The sequence below is a fragment of the Siphateles boraxobius genome, unplaced genomic scaffold, assembly GCF_051911475.1.
Source record: "Siphateles boraxobius isolate OS27281-9 unplaced genomic scaffold, OSU_SipBor_1 26, whole genome shotgun sequence".
Taxonomy (NCBI): Eukaryota; Metazoa; Chordata; class Actinopteri; order Cypriniformes; family Leuciscidae; genus Siphateles; species Siphateles boraxobius.
Window position 1 is genome coordinate 11,023,255 of NW_027508876.1, and position 21,764 is coordinate 11,045,018.

At 43.6% G+C, this 21,764-nt stretch overlaps 1 protein-coding gene across 2 annotated transcripts in view; it reads left to right on the top strand.

Annotated features, from left to right (window-relative positions):
* The window catches only part of myripb (myosin VIIA and Rab interacting protein b), a 526,191-nt gene that overhangs the window by 55,061 nt on the left and 449,366 nt on the right, over positions 1 to 21,764 (top strand). The gene's annotated exons all lie outside the window — the stretch shown is intronic.

The window sequence follows — 21,764 nt, forward strand, 5'->3', positions numbered from 1 at the left end:
TCTAGGGTTTTCTTCTTCTAAAAAAATTTAATATCTTGTTTTTTCATATTCCCATCATAATTAAAATAATTTTAAATAGGCTATTTTCAAATGATCAAACAATTATTATTAATAATTTTTGTACTGTTGGCGATGTCTATTTAACATGTCTCTGAGTCTTAACTTTGTCAAGTCAAGTCAGCTTTATTTCTATAGTTATATTGGGTCCCACTTTATATTAAGTGGCTTTAAGTATTATGTACTTACATTGAAAAATATATATTGTGTTCATGTTGTATTGTAAACCACTTTTGCTGCTATTGAGGTGTGATACGGGTAAGGTGTGAGGGTAGTTTTAAGGGTGGGTTTAGGTGTAAGGGAAGGGTCAACAGTGTAAATAAAATGTAATTACATACATTAACTACAGCTGTGATTACATGCAGCTATTTTTAAAATATAAGTACAATGTAAAAACATGTATGTACACAATAATTCCATTGTATCAAATTATTAGTTTCAATGTAATGCACAGTACTTAACGCCACTTAATATAAAGTGGGACCTTATATTGTTTTAAAGCAGCTTTACAGTAATAGGAAAATAATGCAACAGTTGGCAAAGTTTGTTTCTGCTGTACAGCAGATCTAGAAGAATATAACATCATAATTCAGCTTAAGTAAGTTCAATGATGGTTCATTTTTGTTGTAAAAAAGTTATTAATTTAGTTCATTTATATATAGATAGCCGCTCTGGAGAAAACAGTGATGTCATTGTCCAGCTCAGTTCAGTTCTCATATAATGTTGTCAATGCAGGCAGATCAATAATATTGTTGAATATTAAGTCTGCCATCTTGTAAGATGTCTACTGAGCTCTTTTCAGTGCATTCTGCGATTCCATTATTGTCAGCTAAAAATTAAAACAATTATTTTAATTAATTGAAAATATACTAATAAAAGCTAATTCAAAATATTAAAAAAATTCTATAAAAGTATGCAAATAATAGTCAAGTCAAGTCACATTTATTTATATAGCGCTTTTTACAATACAGATTGTTTCAAAGCAGGGCCAGTTCTCCTCTGGCCAACGAACAAACAGTGTATGATTATGATTCAGGCAGCATTACAGGACAGAAGTCAGATTGGTTTGGAACAATCAGAATATTATGCAGTTCCATCTGGTTGAAGATCGGAGCCACGCCGGTATGGAGACGGGTTTGTTGAGGATCAGTGCCGATGGCTAGACGTAAACTGACAGATTGTGTCTGCTTCCCGGACAATGTTTGGGAGACTGTTCCAGAGTTTAGATGCTAAATAGAAAAAGGATCTACCGCCAGCAGACGATTTTGATATTCTAGGTATTATCAACTGGCCGTAATTTTGAGATCGCAATAGATGTGAAGGACTATTATGCGTTAAGAGTTTGCTCAAGTACTGGGGAGCTAAACCATTTAATGCTTCGTAAGTAATCAGCAATATTTTAAAATTTATACAATGTACAATAGGGAGCCAATGCAATGTTAACAGAACCGGGCTAATATGGTCTTAATTCCTGGTTCTAGTAAGAACTCTAGCTGCTGCGTTTTGGACCAGCTGTAATTTGTTCATTATGTGTGCAGGCAACCACCCATAAGAGCATTACAATAATCTAGCCTTGAGGTCATGAACGCATGAACTAACTGTTCAGCATTTTTCATTGAAAGCATATGTCGTAATTTAGATGTATTTTTAAGATGGAAGAATGTGGTTTTACAGATGCTAGAAACATGGCTTTCAAATGAAAGATTGGTATCAAAGAGCACACCCAGGTTCCTAACCGACGACGAAGACTTCACATAGCAGCCATCAATTGTTAGACAGTATTCTAGGTTAGTATGTGCAGAGGTTTTTGGTCCAATCATTAAAAACTCAGTTTTTTTAGAATTAAGTAGTAGGAAATTACTAGTCATCCAAATTTTTATATATCAGCTATGCATTCTGTTAATATCTTGAATTGGCAAGTTTCGTCGGGGCACGAAGAGATATAGAGCTGAAACTAATCCCATGCATCCTAATGATCTCCCAAGGGTAGCATGTACAGAGTGAACAGCAACGGTTCTAGTACTGAGCCTTGTGGTACTCCATACTGAACTTGTGATCGATTAGACATTTCTTCATTTACTACAAACTGATAACGGTCAGATAAGTATGATTTAAACCATGCTAATGCAATTCCACTAATGTCAACATAATTCCGAGTCTATTTACAAGGATGTTGTGGTCAAAGATATCAAATGCAGCACTAAGATCAATTAACCCTCTGGGGTCTGAAGTGTTTTCTGGGTCCTGGAGGTGTTCTGACATGCTCTGACTTTTGTGCTTATTTCTGTTACTTGTGACATTTTCATGGCTAAAGTCTGATTACACTGTATTCAGCACAAAATCTTCTACAGTAATATGTCAGCAGCATGTATGTAAAAGTTTTTAGTTTTGAGATAATTACGTTTATGCGTGGTTTGTGAAAAAAACTAAGGTCATAAAACCCACACTAATTATTTCTTCTCAAGACTTTTGAAAATTGTATCACATGGCCTAGAATATTTGCTTCAAAACTATGTGAAAATCATCCTGACTACTCATTCAGATAAGTCAACATATTGATTTAAAATATGTAAGACATGTTTGATGTAAGAAAGCTTTATGCGAGGAGGCGTAAACCACCCATTCATATATAGTTTTTCACACCTGAGAAATACAAAGACCCTCCCCTAATGTCCCTATTAGGTGCTATCAGGCCCTATCATTATGAGGAGCCTTGCACAAAGAATGAGGAGATTTAAAAAAGAATGGCTTTTAGATTGTTTGGATTTATTTACAACACAACATAATCCAAAGATACACAACAAATGACAAAAAAGCACATTAGTAAGCACACTGATCTAAAGACAGAGAATTGGACAATCACACACCTTTGTGCCATTCCTAAAACATAGTAGGCTACATACCTGTCATCTCCAAGGTGTTTGATTTTTCACTTTACCATGTTCATGTACAGAGACTTGTGTGAATGTTGAAGTTAGCAGGACTCGTCAGTGGCATCTGGTCCCTGTAAAAAAAGAAGAAAAAAAAAAAGAAAAAAGAAACAACTGTGAACATGCTGATATCAGGATAAACACTATAGGCTGCACAATTTTGGGAATACATTTTAGATTTTTTCTGGTTAAAATTGCGATTTAAAATACAAAATACACACACACACACACACACACACATATATATATATATATATATATATATATATATATATATATATATACACCAGGTTGGTTGTGCCTTGTAGGCATATACAGTGTCTGGTTTGTGTTCCCCGGGTGTCAACTAGAGGTCTCTTCCCCATACTGTCACCATTCACTCTGGAACTGCATCCCCCAGAATCCTTGTCTGTACCAATCACTGTTCATGGCACTCAGCTGTTTCCCGTCATCATTGTACTCAGCTGTTCCATATCACATTGTTAGTTTCTGTGTATATATACCCTGTCTGGTTAGTGTTTGTCACGGAGTCGTTGTTTGATGTCACTTACACTTCCAAAGTTGTTTCTCGCCTGTTCTTGTTTTGTTTCTTTGTTTATTGGACTGCTAATATGGATTTTGAACCCTGCATGGATGACTACGAATTGGATTGCCCTAACAATAAATATACTGCTTTTGGATCTACCTGTTTTCCTGTGTGTTCCTGTGACAGAACGACTCCGTCAGAACATAGATCCAGCGGTATGGATTTTTCGTGTCTCTTTCCCAACCACGAAGACAGAGAGGAGGCAACAGAGGGGGAATTCGCCAATAGAAGAGGTCCCTACCCGAATGAACATTTTCAATGCTTTGCATTATGGGCCTGCCAGACTGAGGAGGCCATGACGGTCAATTCCCCTGAGCACCCTTCCACCGATGACAGAGAGTCTTTTGGGGGAACTCGTCTGGCCAGGTTTTTGGGGACTCGTCGAGGCCGCAGGGGAGGAGGTGCTAGAGGTGAGCCCCGGACCCACTCTCCACTTCGGTCTTTCTCCGACCATGGGCCAGTGATGCTCAGCCCAGAGCTCCCTTCGCTGCTGGTCCTGTCCAGCACGGAGCCTGCTCCTCGCCATAAGAAACGGCGGAGGAGGAAGACTTCCCGTCTCCCTAATGAGTCAAGTCAAGTCAAGTCACCTTTATTTATATAGCGCTTTTTACAATACAGATTGTATCAAAGCAGCTTCACAGTGATAACATGAAAATAATATAACAGAGTTTGTTTCTAAAAGAAAATTGAGTCAACGTCCACCTTAAGTAAGACAGATCAATAATATTATTGAATATTAAATGTCCCCAACTAAGCAAGCCAAAAGCCAAGGCAACAGTGGCAAGGAACCAAAACTCCATCAGGTGACAGAATGGAGAAAAAAAACCTTGGGAAAAACCAGACTCAGTCGGAGGGCCAGTTCTCCTCTGGCCAACGAAGGAACAGTGCATGATTTATGATTCGGGCAGCATTACAAGGCAGATTGGATCGGAACATTTAGAAATTTATCCATTTCCATCTTTTAGAAGTCCATGTAATCACTCCGGTGTTGAGACGAGTTGTTGAGGATCAGTGCCGTCCACCATAGAGGGTCCATATCGCCGGTGTTGAGTCGTCTCTTCACAGGCTTTGTGATTGGGGTATCTGAAGTCTCCGTGAAAGGCTGGATACAAACTGGAGCTGACGAACGCCGTTTTTCTCGGGACTCGCGTCCCGAGATAACAGCAGAAAAGCAAAAAGGGAAAATAATTAGCGTAGCTGCTGTTCATAATGATTTCCATAACACGGGCGTAAATGATAAAAAACATGAAGACAGTGATTCTTGCGTCCCAGAGTCACCCCCCTCCGTCCCCCACTCAACTCAGCCCTGCTTACTGACCTCTACATCCCTTCTGCTGCTGAGACCCAACCACAATCTCACAATCTCTCCGCAGCCCAACCATACGCGCCGACCCGTTTGACTAAGGCTGTCGAGCCCCACTGTCGTCGTTAAAGCAGGTTCAGTGGCAACGGTTCCGTATGGCATACCACCTACCGCAAAACACAATATCTACCCAACCACCCGTCATTCACGCAATATACACAGGAACGTAATGACTGTAAATACTATGCAACCTATACAAATAACCTACAGACTCTTCAAGTTTTATAATATTAAATGCATTTGATCTGATTCAGCAGTGGTATAAAAGGTAAGCATTATGTAAATACTTGGCTAAAGAGATGCGTCTTTAATCTAGTTTTAAACTGGGACAGCGAGTCAATTCAATTCAATTCAATTCAAATTTATTTGTATAGCGCTTTTCACAATACACATTGTCTCAAAGCAGCTTTACAGAAAGTGCATTTCGGAAATGTACATAGAAAAATACAGTTAGTTAATCATGTATTAATTTATGGCATAACATATCGCCGGCTTTGAGTCGTCTCTTCACAGGCGTCGAGTCGTCTCTTCACAGGCGTTGGGGCATCTAAAGTCTCCGTGAGAGGCTGGATACAAACTGGAGCTGACGAACGCTATTTACTTCGGGACTAGCGTCCCGAGATAACAGCAGAAAGGCAGATTTCTGCTAACATTAAGAATATCTCTATAGATTGTTGCAACACCGCCGCCACGACCGATCAGACGGGGCTCATGCTTATAACAGTATCCTGGTGGAGTAGACTCATTTAGACCGAAATAATCATTTGGTTTAAGCCAGGTTTCAGTAAGGCAAAGTACATCGAAACTATTATCTGTGACCATTTCATTTACAATAACCGCCTTAGGTGTGAGCGATCTAATGTTTAGAAGACCTAGCTTTAGAAATTGTTTTTGTTCACTGATATTTAGATTTTCTGGTTTAATTACAATAAGATTTTTGCTAGATCCTACACTAGATTTATTGTTTGGCCTCACTAAACGAGGAATAGACACAGTTTCTATATAATGTTCTACACTACTTATATCAATTAAGTTGGGACAGCAAAGACTGTGATTTGGACTTTGACTTACTAGTCATATGGTGTGTAACGTCTTGGAGATGTTGTCCGACAGAACAGCCGCTCCGATTCTGCTGGGGTGCAGGCCATCAGCGCGGTAGAGCCTAGGTCGCTCCCAGAACAGATTCCAATTATTTACAAAGAGCAGTTTCTGTTCATTACACCATGACATTAACCATTCATTTAGAGCAAATAATCTACTGAACCTTTCTTGTCCTAGTCGGTACGTGGGAAGCGGTCCAGACACGATGATTGTTGCTTCAGGCGATGTGCTGCGAACCGTCTCGATCAGGCTTCTGTAGTCCTTCTTCAGAACCTCCGTCTGCCGCAGCCTGATGTCGTTCGTCCCCGCATGTAGCACCACAGCTCCGACGTGCTCATCACCGTTCAGGATCTCGGGAATCTGTGCAGCGACATCAAGAACACGAGCACCAGGAAAGCAGTGAGTGCGCACCTTACGCTTACCTGAGGTAGCACGGACATGACGGACCATGGAAGTGCCGATGATCACGGCGGCGTCACGTTCCGGCTCGCGAAGAGGGGAGAAGCGGTTCCGGGTGGAGATCTCGAAGACCGGGAGGGGCGGGGAAGTCCTTGGTCTGGTCCTGGCTCGTGTCTTCCGCTGTGGGATCACCCAGGGTCCATGGTGTTGCCTCGGTGCCGGAGTGAATGAAGGCAGAGATGATCGCGTCCTCCTGGGCAGAGAAACGCACGGAGTAGACGAAGTCGGAGTCAAAAAGTTACTAACCACTGACTTGTGAGCATCGGCGCGTGATGTTTCAAGCGCTGATCGCCGATCTCGCAGCTCGGCTTGCTTCACCAGCAGAACACGGATCTGCTTCTCCACCGACTCCGGCTCCAATCGTACCGAAAACAGCTCGAATGTGTCCTCACCTGCACTCAGAGGTAACGTTAGACACACATCTGATATGTTCGCCATTATAACAGATGAACAGTAAATTAGTAGTGATACTACCAATATCACTACTAATTTAGGACTGAAATGATGGATATAACCCGTATCCTTTCAGTGAAACGGGTGTAAAATGAGAGGGTCGATAGGCGCGAGGCCACGCGTGAAATGCTAGCGGGCTAAAGGCTAGTAGCCGAGATTCGGAAAGTTGGATCTAAGTAGCGATATCAAAGCAATCCGATTGTTTTTTTATAAGGAATAGTGTCGAGGATAAGTTCGCATGATATAAAAATAGAAAGTGCTTGTTTATAAATGAGTGGTAAAGAAGAAAATCAGGGATTAATGAATCAATTCGACGGAGCTCCAAATACAAACCAGTCAGAGTCAGAGCCTCGAACAATATCAGGAAGGCTATTCCAGAGTTTTGGAGCTAAATGTGAGAACACCCTTCCTCCTTTAGTGGACTTAGATATCCTAGGAATGACCAGAAGCCTCGAATTTAGTGATCTTAAAGAACACGATGGATTGTAGGGCGATAGAAGGTCCATTAAATACACAGGAGCTAAACCATTTAGGGCTTTATAGGTCAGTAATAGTACTTTGTAATTGATACGGAATTTGATAGGTAACCAGTGTAGAGATGATAAAATTGGTGTTATATGATCATATTTTCTTGACCTAGTAAGAACTCTAGCAGCTGCATTTTGCACTAACTGTAGCTTGTTTATTGAGGATGCAGGACAGCCAGCTAATATAGCATTACAATAATCTAGTCTCGAGGTCATGAATGCATGAACTAACTTTTCTGCATCAGAAACAGATAGCATGTTACGTAGCTTTGTAATGTTTCTAAGGTGGAAAAAGGCTGTTCTTGTAACATATGAAATATGATTTTCGAAAGACAAGTTGCGGTCTAGTATAACACCCAGGTCTTTCACTGTAGTGGATAAAGTAACAGGACATCCTTCTATATTAAAGTTGTATTGTAAGTGAGTTTGTGGGTAGTTTTTTGGACCAATAAGTAATACCTCCGTTTTATCTGAATTTAGTAGCAGGAAATTACGCGTCATCCAGCATTTTATATCTTTGAGACACTCTGTCAAATTTGATAAGTTAGTGTTTTCATCTGGCCGTGATGAAATATATAATTGAGTGTCATCAGCATAACAGTGGAAATTAATTCCATGTTTTCTTATAATATTACCAAGTGGGAGCATATATATTGAGAATAGCAGAGGGCCTAACACCGATCCTTGCGGCACTCCATAGTCTACTGACGTTATCTTTGATTTTTCCCCATTTAAACAGACAAAATGATAACGGTCTGATAAGTACGATCTAAACCAGCTTAATGCCTGTCCCTGAACACCAGTGTAGTTTTGTAGTCGATCCAGGAGTATTTTATGATCGATAGTGTCGAACGCAGCGCTAAGATCGAGTAGAACTAGTATTGAGATACAGCCTTGGTCAGAAGCTAAAAGTAAATCATTTGTAATTTTAACTAGCGCAGTTTCTGTGCTATGATGCGGTCTGAATCCTGACTGGAATTTTTCATATATCTCATTTTCTTGCAAGAAAGAGCACAATTGAGCGGACACAATTTTTTCTAGTATTTTAGACATAAATGGAAGATTTGAAATGGGTCTGTAATTTGCTAAGTTATTTGGGTCTAATTGCGGTTTCTTAATGAGAGGTTTTATTACTGCCAGCTTGAATATTTTTGGAACATGACCTAAAATAAAGACGAGTTAATAATATTGAGAAGAGGCTCTTCCACCACAGGTAACACTTCTTTCAGTAGTTTATTGGGTATTGGATCTAATAAACATGTTGTTGGTTTCGATGCAATGATAAGTTTATTTAGCTCTTCCTGTCCTATAGTTGTAAAGCGGTGTAGTTGTTCCAGAGGGGCGATAATTGAGGCTGAATCATAAGACACCATAAAAGAGTGTACATTTACAATTGTGTTACGGATGCTTTCTATTTTCTCATTAAAGTAGTTCATAAAATCATTACTACTATACTGTAACGGAATATTTTGCTCTGGTGATGTCTGTATATTTGTTAGTCTAGCCACGGTGTTAAATAAAAACCTTGGATTATTTTGGTTATTTTCTATTAGTTTGTGGAGATGCTCAGCCCTGGCTGCTTTTAGAGCCTTTTTATAACGTGACATACTGTCTTTCCACGCGATTCTAAAGACCTCTAAATTAGTTTGTTTCCATTTACGCTCAAATTTACGAGTTTCTCTCTTGATAACATGCGTAGCACTGTTGTACCAAGGTGCTTTAGTTTTCTCTCTAAACTTTTTTGATCTAATTGGTGCAACAATATCTAATGTACTAGAGAAAATGGTGCTCAAACTGTTCATCTGTTTGTTTGGGTTCACTGAGCAGCTGAGATAGATCAGGTAAGCTATTTGAGAATCTATCTATAGTGGTTGGAACGATTGTTCTGCCTGGTCTATAACGTGGCGCAACATGACAAATTTCAGCAGTACATATTATACAAGTTACCATGTGATGATCAGTGAGATCGTCACTTTGCGGTATAATATCTATATCAGTTGGATTGGTTCCATATGATATAATTAAGTCTAGTGTATGATTTAGACGATGAGTGGGACCACTGACGTTTTGCTTGACCCCAAAAGAGTTTAATAAATCTGTAAACGCAGTCCCTAACGCATCATTTGTGTTATCTACGTGTATGTTAAAATCTCCAACAATCATTGCTTTATCGGTATTGACCAATAGATCTGAGAGAAACTCTGCAAACTCTTTTAGGAAATCAGCATAGGGCCCTGGAGGTCTATATACAGTAGCCAAGGCTAGAGATAATAGGGATTTCTTTCTTACATCTAAGAGCGTAATATTTAGTACAAGTACTTCAAACGAATTAAACCTGTGACCTGTTTCCTGAGTAACATTAAGAATATCTCTATAGATTGTTGCAACACCGCCGCCACGACCGATCAGACGGGGCTCATGCTTATAACAGTATCCTGGTGGACTAGACTCATTTAGACCGAAATACTCATTTGGTTTAAGCCAGGTTTCAGTAAGGCAAAGTACATCGAAGCTATTATCTGTGACCATTTCATTTACAATAACCGCCTTAGGTGTGAGCGATCTAATGTTTAGAAGACCTAGTTTTAGAAATTGTTTTTGTTCACTGATATTTAGATTTTCAGGTTTAATTACAATAAGATTTTTCCTAGATCCTACAGTAGATTTATTATATGGCCTCACTAAACGAGGAATAGACACAGTTTCTATATAATGTTCTACACTACTTATATCAATTAATTTGGCACAGCAAAGACTGTGATTTGGACTTTGATTTTCTAGTCATATGGTGTGCAACGTCTTGGAGATGTTGTCCGACAGAACAGCCGCTCCGATTCTGCTGGGGTGAAGGCCATCAGCACGGTAGAGCCTAGGTCGCTCCCAGAACAGATTCCAATTATTTACAAAGAGCAGTTTCTGTTCATTACACCATGACATTAACCATTCATTTAGTGCAAATAATCTACTGAACCTTTCCTGTCCTTGTCGGTACGTGGGAAGCGGTCCAGACACGATGATCGTTGCCTCAGGCGCTGTGCTGCGTACCGTCTCGATCAGGCTCTTGTAGTCCTTCTTCAGAACCTCCGTCTGCCGCAGCCTGATGTCATTCACTCCCGTGTGCAGCACCACAGCTCCGACGCGCTCGTCACGGTTCAGGATCTCGGGAACCTGTGCGGCGACATCAAGAACACGAGCACCAGGAAAGCAGTGAGTGCGCACCGTACCCTTACCTGAGGTAGCGCGGACATGACGGACCATGGAACTGCCGATGATCACGGCGTCGTCGTGCTCCGACTCGCGAAGGGGGAAGAAGCGGTTTCGGGTGGAGATCTCGAAGACCGGGAGGGGCGGTGAGGTTCTTGCTCTGGTCCTGGCTCGTGTCTTTCGCTGTGGGATCACCCAGGGTCCATGGTGTTGTGTCGGTACCGGAGTGAATGATGCCAGAGATAATCGCGTCCTCCTGGGCAGAGAAACGCACGGAGTAGACGAAGTCGGAGTCAAAAAGTTACTAACCACTGACTTATGAGCATCGGCGCGTGACGTTTCAAGCGCTGATCGCCGATCCCGCAGCTCGGCTTGTTTTTCCAGCAGACCACGGATCTGTTTCTCCACCGATTCCAGCTCCAATCGTACCGAAATCAGCTCGAATGTGTCCTCACCTGCACTCAGAGGTAACGTTAGACACACATCCGATATGTTCGCCATTATAACAGATGAACAGTAAATTAGTAGTGATACTACCAATATCACTACTAATTTAGGACTGAAATGCTGGATATAACCTGTATCCTTTCAGTGAAACGGGTGTAAAATAAGATGGTCGGTAGGCGCGAGGCCACGCGTGAAATGCTAGCGGACTAAAGGCTAGTAGCCAAGATTCGCAAAGTTGGATCTAAGTAGCGATATCAAAGTAATCCGATTGTTTTTTTATAAGGAATAGTAGCGAGGATAAGTTCCCATGATATAAAAATAGAAAGTGCTTGTTTATAAATGAGTTGAAAAGAAGAAAATCAAGGATTAATGAATCAATTCGACGGAGCTACAAACACAAACACAAACCGCCTAATGACCCGGAGATCGTTCTCGTGCAACCTGCTGTCGTTCCCGTGCAGCCCACTGTCTTCCCAGAGATCGTCCCAGTGCAGCCCACTTTCGTTCCCGAAGGTCGTTCCCGTGCAGCCCGCTGTCATCCCGGAGGTCGTTCCCGTGAAGCCCGCTGTAATCTCGTCTCGGAACTGCCTACCATCAATCCTGCCACGGCAAGGAGGGCGGTCTTCCTCTTTTATGCAGTGGCAGTACTGCATGCATGGAGTAGACACAGCACGTCTGCCGATCCAGAGACAGTTCAGGTTACGTCTGCCGATCCAGAGACTGTTCAGGTCACGTCTGCCGATCCAGAGACTGTTCAGGTCACGTCTGCCGATCCAGAGACTGTTCAGGTCACGTCTGTCGATCCAGAGACTGTTCAGGTCACGTCTGCCGAGCCTGTGTCTCCGGCCAAGATGGCCGCCGCTGAGCCAGTGTCTCTGGACAAGATGGCCGCTGCCGAGCCTGTGTCCGTTCCTGTGCCTGAGCCGGTGTCCGTTCCTGTTCCTGAGCCGGTGTCTGTTGCTGTTCCTGAGCCGGTGTCTGTTCCTGAGCCGGTGTCTGTTGGTGTTTCCTGAGCCTGAGCCAGTGTCTGTTCCTGAGCCACCGCCCTGGCCGCCCAAGAGGTCATCACCGCCCTGGCCGCCCGAGGGGTCTTCACCGCCCTGGGGGCCCGAGGGGTCTTCACCGCCTTGGCCGCCCGAGGGGTCTTCACCGCCCTGGCCGCCTGAGGGGTCTTCACCGCCCTGGCCGCCCGAGGGGTCTTCACCGCCCTGGCCGCCCGAGGGGTCTTCACCGCTCTGGCCGCCCGATGGGTCGTCTGCTTCGCCCTGGCCGCCTGATGGGTCGTCTGCTTCGGCCTGGCCGCCCGATGTGTCGTCTGCTTCACCCTGGCCGCCCGATGGGTCGTCTGCTTTGCCCTGGCCGCCCGATGGGTTGTCTGCTTCGCCCTGGCTGCCCGATGGGTTGTCTGCTTCGCCCTGGCCGCCCGATGGGTTGTCTGCTTCGCCCTGGCCGCCCGATGGGTCGTCTGCTTCGCCCTGGCCGCCAGATGGACTTTCTGTTTCGCCCTGGCCGACGGCTAAACCATCACCCCCTGTTTCTGTTCCCTTCCATTGACCTGGCCCCCCATCCCTCCCCCTGATCTTCCACTGTTCCACCTCCCTCCTGGACTCTTGTTTTGTTTGTTTTTTGTGGGTCTTGGAGCGTCTGGTAGCCGCTCCGTAGAGGGGGGGTTATGTCACAGTGTCTGGTTTGTGTTCCTCGGGTGTCCACTAGAGGTCTCTTCCCCATACTGTCACCATCACTCTGGAACTGCATTCCCCACAATCCTTTTCTGTACCAATCACTGTTCATGGCACTCAGCTGTTTCCCGTCATCATTGTACTCAGCTTTTCTATATCACATTGTTAGTTTCTGTGTATATATACCCTGTCTGGTTAGTGTTTGTCACGGAGTCGTTTGTTTCTCGCCTGTTCTTGTTTTGTTTTTTTGTTTATTGGACTGCTAATATGGATTTTGAACCCTGCATGGATGACTACGAATTGGATTGCCCTAACAATAAATATACTGCTTTTGGATCTACCTGTTTTCCTGTGTGTTCCCGTGACAATATTAGAGTAAACGCTTATACAAGATACTTGTATATCATGCTGTGTTTTATTATCCTCCTGTGGTGTACATGTATATAAATTTGGAATTAGGCTTCATGTTTTTACTCCAATCTCATTTCATAACATCCATTTTAGTCTGGCACCAGTTTGACTAGTTGCGCAATGTAAAGTGTATATAACAATAACATTATGAGTGGATGTCTTACCTTAAAAATCTTTCTCATCTTCAAATCGCGTTCCTCTACCTGATGTAAATCCAAGGTGCTCAGCACAACACAGCACAAACACAGTCTTCCAAACTTGCAGAGGAGTAGGCTACTGAAGTCGCTGATTCTTTGTTTTGAGGTGACGAGGGCGTTTTCAGGTCTGCTCCTACATGTGGATCATTTGCATGTCAATCGCTCTTGCGCGCGTGGGTTTGGTCACATTAGAGTTAATTAGGACGCGTTTGAGAACCGTAAATGTCGTTGCTTTCATACTGATTACTTAAACAGAGAATATTTGCTTTTGATATAATTTACATCATTTAAAAAGAGAGATTCCAAGCTTTGTAAAGACATACATTTCAGTCTGTCTGACAAACATAAGCTGAGTAACAGATCATGTTCTGTCACGTTTCAGAATGAACTTCACATTGAGAGAAACGGCAGAACACGCATCATGTTTATTTTCTTTATTTTACTAAAAACACAACATTTTGTTTTTATAATGAGTGTACACAAATAAAAGAAGACATTTAACAGTTTTGAATGATATATAACACTTATATGTAAGATCAAAATCAACAGAGTATTTTGAGTCTCTTTTGTACTGATAAGAAAAAAAGTGAGCTGGTATGGCCGGTGATACCGCAGACCTCAGACGGTTAACACTAATAGAGAGATACAACCACGACCGGATGATAAAAGCAAATCATTTGTAACTCTACTGAGAGCAGTCTCAGTACTATGGTATGGTCTAAATCCTGACTGGAAATCCTCGCAGATACCATTTCTTTCTAAAAGGAACATATTTGTCCTCACATACTGCTTTTTCTAGTATCTTTGACAAAAAGGGTAGATTTGAGATGTAATTGACTTATTCTCTAGGATCAAGTTGCATTTTTTAATAGGTTTAATAATAGCCAGCTTAAAAGTTTTCGGTATCATTTTTATCGTTTTCTGTGTGCTCGTTGTTTCATGGACTATTTTCTTTAATCTCCTTTAAACGCAAAGGAGCATATGTGTCTAAAGTACTGGAAAAGAGAGAGTCAAAAGTTTCTGTCGCAATATCAAGTTCTTATAAGCTTTTTGGGATGCTGAGGAGATGAAACTGATCAGGAATATTATTAATTAAAGTTGCAAGCAGTGATGAAAGGCCCCTCACACCCGTGTCTCCGCCACCCGGTGTCTTTAGGAAGATTTCCTTTATTATGGTGATAATAGCATGCATTAGCACTTAGCTAAGTGTTGCTAGCATGTTTAGTATGTTTCTAGCATGTTTAGCACACAATGGCATATTTTAGTATGTGGATAGTACTGCATTGTACTACAGTGTTAAACATGTCACTTCCTTTTGCCAGTAGGTGGCGCTATTACTACAACTCAATATCGGCCTGTAGATATCTTCAGAGCAGGACTCTTATCAAACATGTGAAGTTAGGGGCAGATCGGACATCGTATGGCCTGTTAAAACTGAGTTAAAAACTTCCTGTTTTTTTTTTTACGTTAATCGCATACATTAGCACTTAGCCAAGTGTTGCATGATTTAACATGTTTCTAGCATGTTTGTTTCTTTATGGCATATTTTAATATGTTTCTGTGAGTGAATTACAGTGTAAAGCATGCCATTTCCTGTTTCCAGCAGGTGGTGCTATGGCTTTAACTGAAAATTGTCATGTAGATATGTTCAGGGCAGGACTCTTATCAAACTTGTGAAGTTTGGGGCAGATTGGACATTGCCTTCTTGGGTAACAACAACTTTCGGTTTCATTGTATTAGCATGCTTTAGCACTTAGCTAAGTATTGCTTGCATGTTTTAACCTGTTTCTAGCATGTTTAGAACTCAATGGCATATTTAATATGTTGCTAGAACTGCATCACAGTGTTAAACATGTCACTTCCTTTTGCCAGTAGGTGGCGCTATTACTATAACTGAATATTGTCATGTCGATGTTTTCAGGCCAGGACTCTTATCAAACGTGTGACGTTTAAGGCAGATTGGACATTCCATGCCTGAGTTACAGCAACTTCCCTTTTCATTGCATTAATAGCATGCTTTAGCACTTAGCTAAGTGTTTGCTAGAATGTTTTAGCATGTTTCTAGTATGTTGCTAGCATGTTTAACACTTGCTGGCACTTTTTTATATGTTATTAGGAGTCCACAACAATGTTAAACGTGTCACTTCCTGTTGCCAGTAGGTGGCGATATGACTATAACTGAATATAAGCATGGATATCGTGGACAGAACTCTTATCAAACGTGTGAAGTTTGGGGCAGATTGGACGTTGTTTGCCTGAGTTACAGCAACTTCCTGTTCCATGGCGAAACATAGAAATTTGTCAGACCACCAAGGACACGCCATTCGACGAAAACCCAAGATCTTCGTAATTTAACGTATCAAAGGCCTTAACCCTCTGGGGTCTGAGGTGTTTTCTGGGCCCTGGAGGTGTTCTGACATGCTCTGACATTTGTGCTAATTTCTGTTGCTTGTGACATTTTAGTAGTTTTGAGATAATGACGTTTAAGCGTGGTTTGTGAAAAAAAAATTTCTCACTGAAATAAGATCATGAAACCCATACTGATTATTTCTTCACAAGACTTTTGAAAATTGTATCACGTAGCCTCATTCAGCCTCATGCGTAGTCATTCAGATAAAACAATATATTGATATAATATTTGTAAGACATGTTTTGTGTAATGCTGCGTTCACACCAAACGCGAATAGAGCGTCAAATTTGCGTCTATCGCGTCAAGTTGGACGCTTGAACATTTTGAATCCTTCAGCGCGATTCCAGAGCGAATAGGACGCACTTAAAATGCAAAAGTTTGAAGCGAAATTGACGCGCGTCTGAGGCGAAATCTGCTTCTTGTGGGAGGGGCAAGTGCTAGGCGGTTGTCTGTTTGCAAGATGGCTGATGTTAATCGAGCATTCATCGAGAGAGTCAACGCTCTGTATTTGCTCTGGAGAGCAGAACAGCGGCGTAGGGGTCATCGTCGCCGTACTTGGGTCCACCAGACCCACCGGAGGCGTTCCAAGTTTGGCGAGTTTCACCATTTGCTCCAGGAGCTGCGCCTGGATGACGACCGCTTTCAGCGGTACTTCCGCCTGTCCTGCGCCCAGTTTGATGACCTGTTGTCCCGCATCGGAGCGAGGATCATCCTCGCCCTCACCCACCTAATCTGTAATTTATTTTTGTTTTGATGATAAATTAGGGCTCGGCGGTATATCGAGTTTGTACAATATATCAAAAAAAAAAATTTCAACGATATGGAATGATACAATACCGTTTATATCGATACAGTAGTTTGATACAGGCACATCTGAAAAATAGCGGAGGATGCAGTGTGAGCTGCTGCAGTGAAAGTACATAGTACAATTTGTCCTAAACATGACACAAGCTTATATTTATCGCTTCAAAATGACTGGTAAGATATAGTTAAGTTTAAAGCAACTTGCCCTGTCAGATGCTCTGACAGATACTGTTGCTGACTGACAGATATACTTGCGCTGTTTAATGCATTTGAGACGTGGTGCTTTCCTCAGTGCTTAACTTACATTTCACAGGTATATTCTCCATCTGTAAATGTTAGAAAGTCAAACAAATATGTCCATTTTACTGTCAGGAGAGGATGAGCTTCTGCAAGTGAATCTCCGCTAATATTCAAGCTTCCGTTAATGAGCACCGCCGCGCACGCATGCGCGCCAAACAGACGGAGCACAATAGAATATTAGCGCAATAATTCTGACTAAAATATACATATTGCTAAAATATTTGTTGTTGGAGACAATAAATGTGCCATATGTGTCATTTTAAACCTACAAGTATATTTTAATGAAATTGACCATTATAATGGGGTAATCAAATGCAGGCTAATATAATTAGTTTGTGCTTTTGTTTTTATTTTTGTTTTTAGTTCAGTCTTTAGTCATTTTAAAAACAAAAGCATTATTTTTGTTTTTAGATTGTAATGTTACAATGTTAGAATGTAATGTGATTTAAACCACCTTTTTTCACATAATATATTGCATAGCCTACATTACATTCCCTGTATTTGTTTCAATATTCTTCAATATAAACATTGTTGGGATGTCATTGAGCAGGATGATACCGAGATATGATTTTTTAGCCATATTGCCCAGCCCTATGATAAATAGAGCCAGCCTCCAAAATTGATTGACCTGTCCTGTGATTTATTTTTCTTTAATTAATACAAAATGAATGTCTCATATATTGAAATCAAGTTTTTATGTGATAAAATATTTGCTTTGTTGTGCATTAGAACCACACCATATTAACAGTCATATTACAAAATAATTTATTGAGGCCAAACATATAAAATAATTTATTGAGGCCAAACATATAAAATAACATTATAAACTGAAAACCGGGCCTGCCCCAATATATCACGTCACTTCACCATGTGACAGCAGCAAGCAGGCTCAGATTTCTGACGCCAGAGTTCAGATTTTTCAACTCGGGCATCAGACGCGAATTTGCGCCGAACGCGTGAATGCACAAAAAGCACCAAATTCCCTGTAAATTCGGTCCCCTGGTGCCTGTAAGAAACTAAACAACTGTGAACATGCTGATATCAAGCGAAACGTATCGGTTACCTAACATAACCTCGGTTCTCTCTAGAAGAGGGAACGAGTATTGCGTAAGTTTAGCTTACGCTACGGGAAAGATTCATCTTTTTGAGATATTGAAGCCAAAAAATTATCCTTAATTTTGTATCCATTGTCAACGCAGTGCAGCAGCTAGCAGACCTAGAGCAGGCTGTCTAGCGTGCTTATAGGCTGCCCTGCGGGAACTGCAGCAGCCTACCACTGAGCCCGACGTGATGTCACGTCAAATAAAGGGCGCTCGCGTCTTCACAGCGTCCTAGCCCGCCAATATGGGCGTGGCTTAGCGTATATAAGCAGGGCTCGTAGGCTGTTTTCTCTGGTTTTCATCGACTGAAGCGAAAACACTCGTGGCGCGAGTACGCCAGGTTACGCAATACTCGTTCCCTCTTCTAGAGAGAACCGAGGTTACGTTAGGTAACCGATACGTTATCTTACGAGAGGTTCTCTCGTATTGCGTAAGTTTAGCTTACACTACGGGAACCCTTTGTCAACGCCGTGCACGCCAAGCATCCACTCATAAGTCCCAGGTTTCCCGGGGAACCCAGATAAGTGGGAAAAATAAGGCGGCCAGCAACGCAGGCCAGCACTAGTACATAAGCACTCATAGGGAATACAGAGCGGCGCCGCCGGTCTGCATAAACATATAGCACATACCCATAGTGCAGCTCAACCAGAAGAGCTAGGACACGTGAGAGTAGCCTGCGCACGAACATATTTGGACAGAACGTACATCTCACTTAAACTGACAGAAGTTTTTCCTGCAGAGCGGGAACTTCTATAAAACCTGACAAAGGTGGACGGGGAGGCCCAGCCTGCCGCCACACATATGTCATGAATAGAAATTCCGCTGGACCATGCCCACGACCAGGCCATGCCTCTAGTGGAATGAGCCCTAATGCCCAATGGGCATTGCAGACCTTTCGACGCATAAGCGGCTGCTATAGCGTCCACAATCAATCTGGATAAGCTTTGTTTCGAGGCGGCGAGACCCTTGGTGCGCCCACCAAACGAAACGAAAAGCTGCTCCGAGCGCCTGAAAGGGGCGGAGCGCGCAGTGTAAACCCTCAGTGCCCTGACTGGGCAGAGGAGATTAGTGTCGCTCTCATTATCGGATGATGGCAGAGCTGATAGAGAAATGGCCTGCGCTCTGAAAGGAGTGCCAATCACTTTAGGAACATAGCCGTGTCTAGGTTTGAGGATGACTTTTGTGTCATTTGGCCCGAACTCAAGACACGCAGCACTGACAGACAGCGCGTGTAAGTCCCCCACACGTTTTACTGATGACAGAGCTGTCAGGAAAACGGTTTTGAGTGACAGGTACTTTAATTCCACGGAATCTAGTGGTTCAAAGGGAAAAGCTTTCAGGGCTTCGAAGACCAACGAAAGATCCCACATAGGAACCGACGGGGGGCGCGGAGGGTTCATCCTTCTGGCTTCTATAAGGAAGCGGATGACAAGCTCGTCTTTCCCTAGTGACCGGCCGCGCGTCGACTCTACGAACGCTGCAACGGCCGCCCCGTAGACTTTAAGCGTGGATGGGGACCTTCCCTTATCCAACAGCTCTTGTAGGAACCTGAGCAGCCGCGAAACCCCACATGTCCGAGGGTCCAGGTTTTGGTCGGTGCACCATTTAGAGAACACAGACCATTTAGACGCATAGAGCTTTCTAGTAGAAGGCGCTCTAGACTGCGTAATCGTGTTCATCACTCCTTCTGGCAGGGCAATGGGTACCCGTTGATTAACCATGCGTGCAGAGACCAACGCTATCAATGGGGATGCCAGATCAAGACGCGAGCTTGAGAGAGGAAATCCGTTCTCACCGGAATCGGCCACAGGGCTGTTTGTGATAAACAGATCCGGGAACCAAATCTGATTTTCCCAGCGTGGGGCTATGAGGAGCACCGAGTGGCACGTTTCCCTGTTCCTCTTGATTACCTGTGGTAACAGAGAAATCGGAGGGAAAGCATACAGCGGGCGGCTGGGCCAGATTTGGGCCAGCGCGTCCTCACTCTTTGAAAACAACATCGGGCAGTGAGCGTTGTCTGTCGACGCAAATAGGTCGACTTCCGCTTTGCCGAATAGGCGTCATAATTTCTGGACTGTTTGGGGGTGCAGGGACCATTCCCCTGGGGGAATGTTGTCCCTGGATAGTTTGTCTGGGCCGTCGTTCAGGTGGCCTGGCACATGTGCAGCTCTCAGCGAGCGCAGGTGATGCTGAGACCACGTGAGGAGGCGCTCTGTCAGATCGCAGAGGTTCCTGGATCTGACGCCGCCCTGACGGTTCACGTATGACACCACTGACATGTTGTCTGAACGGACTAGAACATGGTGGTCCTGTATGAACGGGAGGAAGCGCTTCAGCGCGTTCTCGACCGCTATCATTTCCAGACAGTTTATGTGAAGGAGCTTCTCTTGGTCTGGCCACAGGCCAAAGACCAGTCTGCCCTCGAAGGGAGCGCCCCAACCTGAGTTGGACGCATCTGTAGAGATGACCTTTCGGTATGAGACAGCTCCCATCATCACTCCCCGCTGATACCAGTCAGCCGCTTAACCAGGGCTGCAGAGCCGTAATGCCGGTCTGAGTCACTCTGATTCGTTCGCAACCGGAGGCCCAAGCTCGGCGAGACACTCGAGCATTCAGCCAGCGTTGAAGTGGGCGCATGCGCAGTAAGCCCAGCTGGAGCACTGCTGCAGCTGAGGCCATATAGCCCAGCATCCTCTGTAATGTCTTCAGAGGGATGATGCAGCCCTTCTGGAAAAACGCGGCTAGGTGTCGAACACGGCGCGCACACTGTGTTGATAAACGAGCCGTCATGGCCACAGAGTCCAGTTCTATTCCTAGAAAGGAATTGACTGGCTGGGCAGTAATGAGCTCTTGGTCCAGTTGACCGTGAGACCCAGGCTTTCTGGATGACTGAGGAGTACTATTCTGAGAGATAAATGTTCCATCTCTGACTGTGCCAAAACTAGCCAATCGTCCAGATAGTTATAATTCGCCAGCCCTGATTTCTCAAGGGGGCGAGAGCCGCGTCCATGCACTTCGTAAATGTACGGGGTGCTAGAGACAGGCTGAACGGCAGGACGGGGCATCTTTCAAATCGAGAGGGATAAACCAGTCCCTCGGGCGAATGTGCGCGAGGATTTTCCTGGTCGTAAGCATTTTGAACAGTCTTTTCATAAGCACTTCGTTCAAATGTCTCAGATCTAAGATTAGCCCGAGCGCTCCGTCCTTCTTGGGCACGAGAAAATAACGGCTGTAAAAGCTTGACTCATTCAGAGAAGGTGGTACCAGATCTATAGCCCCTTTGCACAGCCGCTTCGCTATTTCTGCGCGGAGTAGATGTGCTACCTCTGCATTCACTGTAGTCGCAGTCCAGGCTCGAAGCGCAGGGGACGGCGAACGAACTCTAGCGAATAGCCCTGCCTTATTGTGCTTAGCACCCATTTTGAAACCCTTGGGATAGCTTTCCATGCTTTATATATGTACAGCTAGGGGCCGAATGGCCTCCGGGTTCTGATCGCCACACTGCGTGGGCTCGAGAAACTGAACCGGAGGTGTGGGCGCGACGCGCGCGCCCTCGGTGCTTGAATACGACGGCTCGCTGACAGCGGTCACAGGCTGTTTCATATATGACATCCCAATTGCATGGGGAGCGTCTTGTGATCACTTAATGATGAGCGAGCAGCGCCTTGGGCGAAGCGTTTACTAGTAACCGTGAGCGCTTGTGAGCAGGCACGAGACTTACATACATATTCGATGC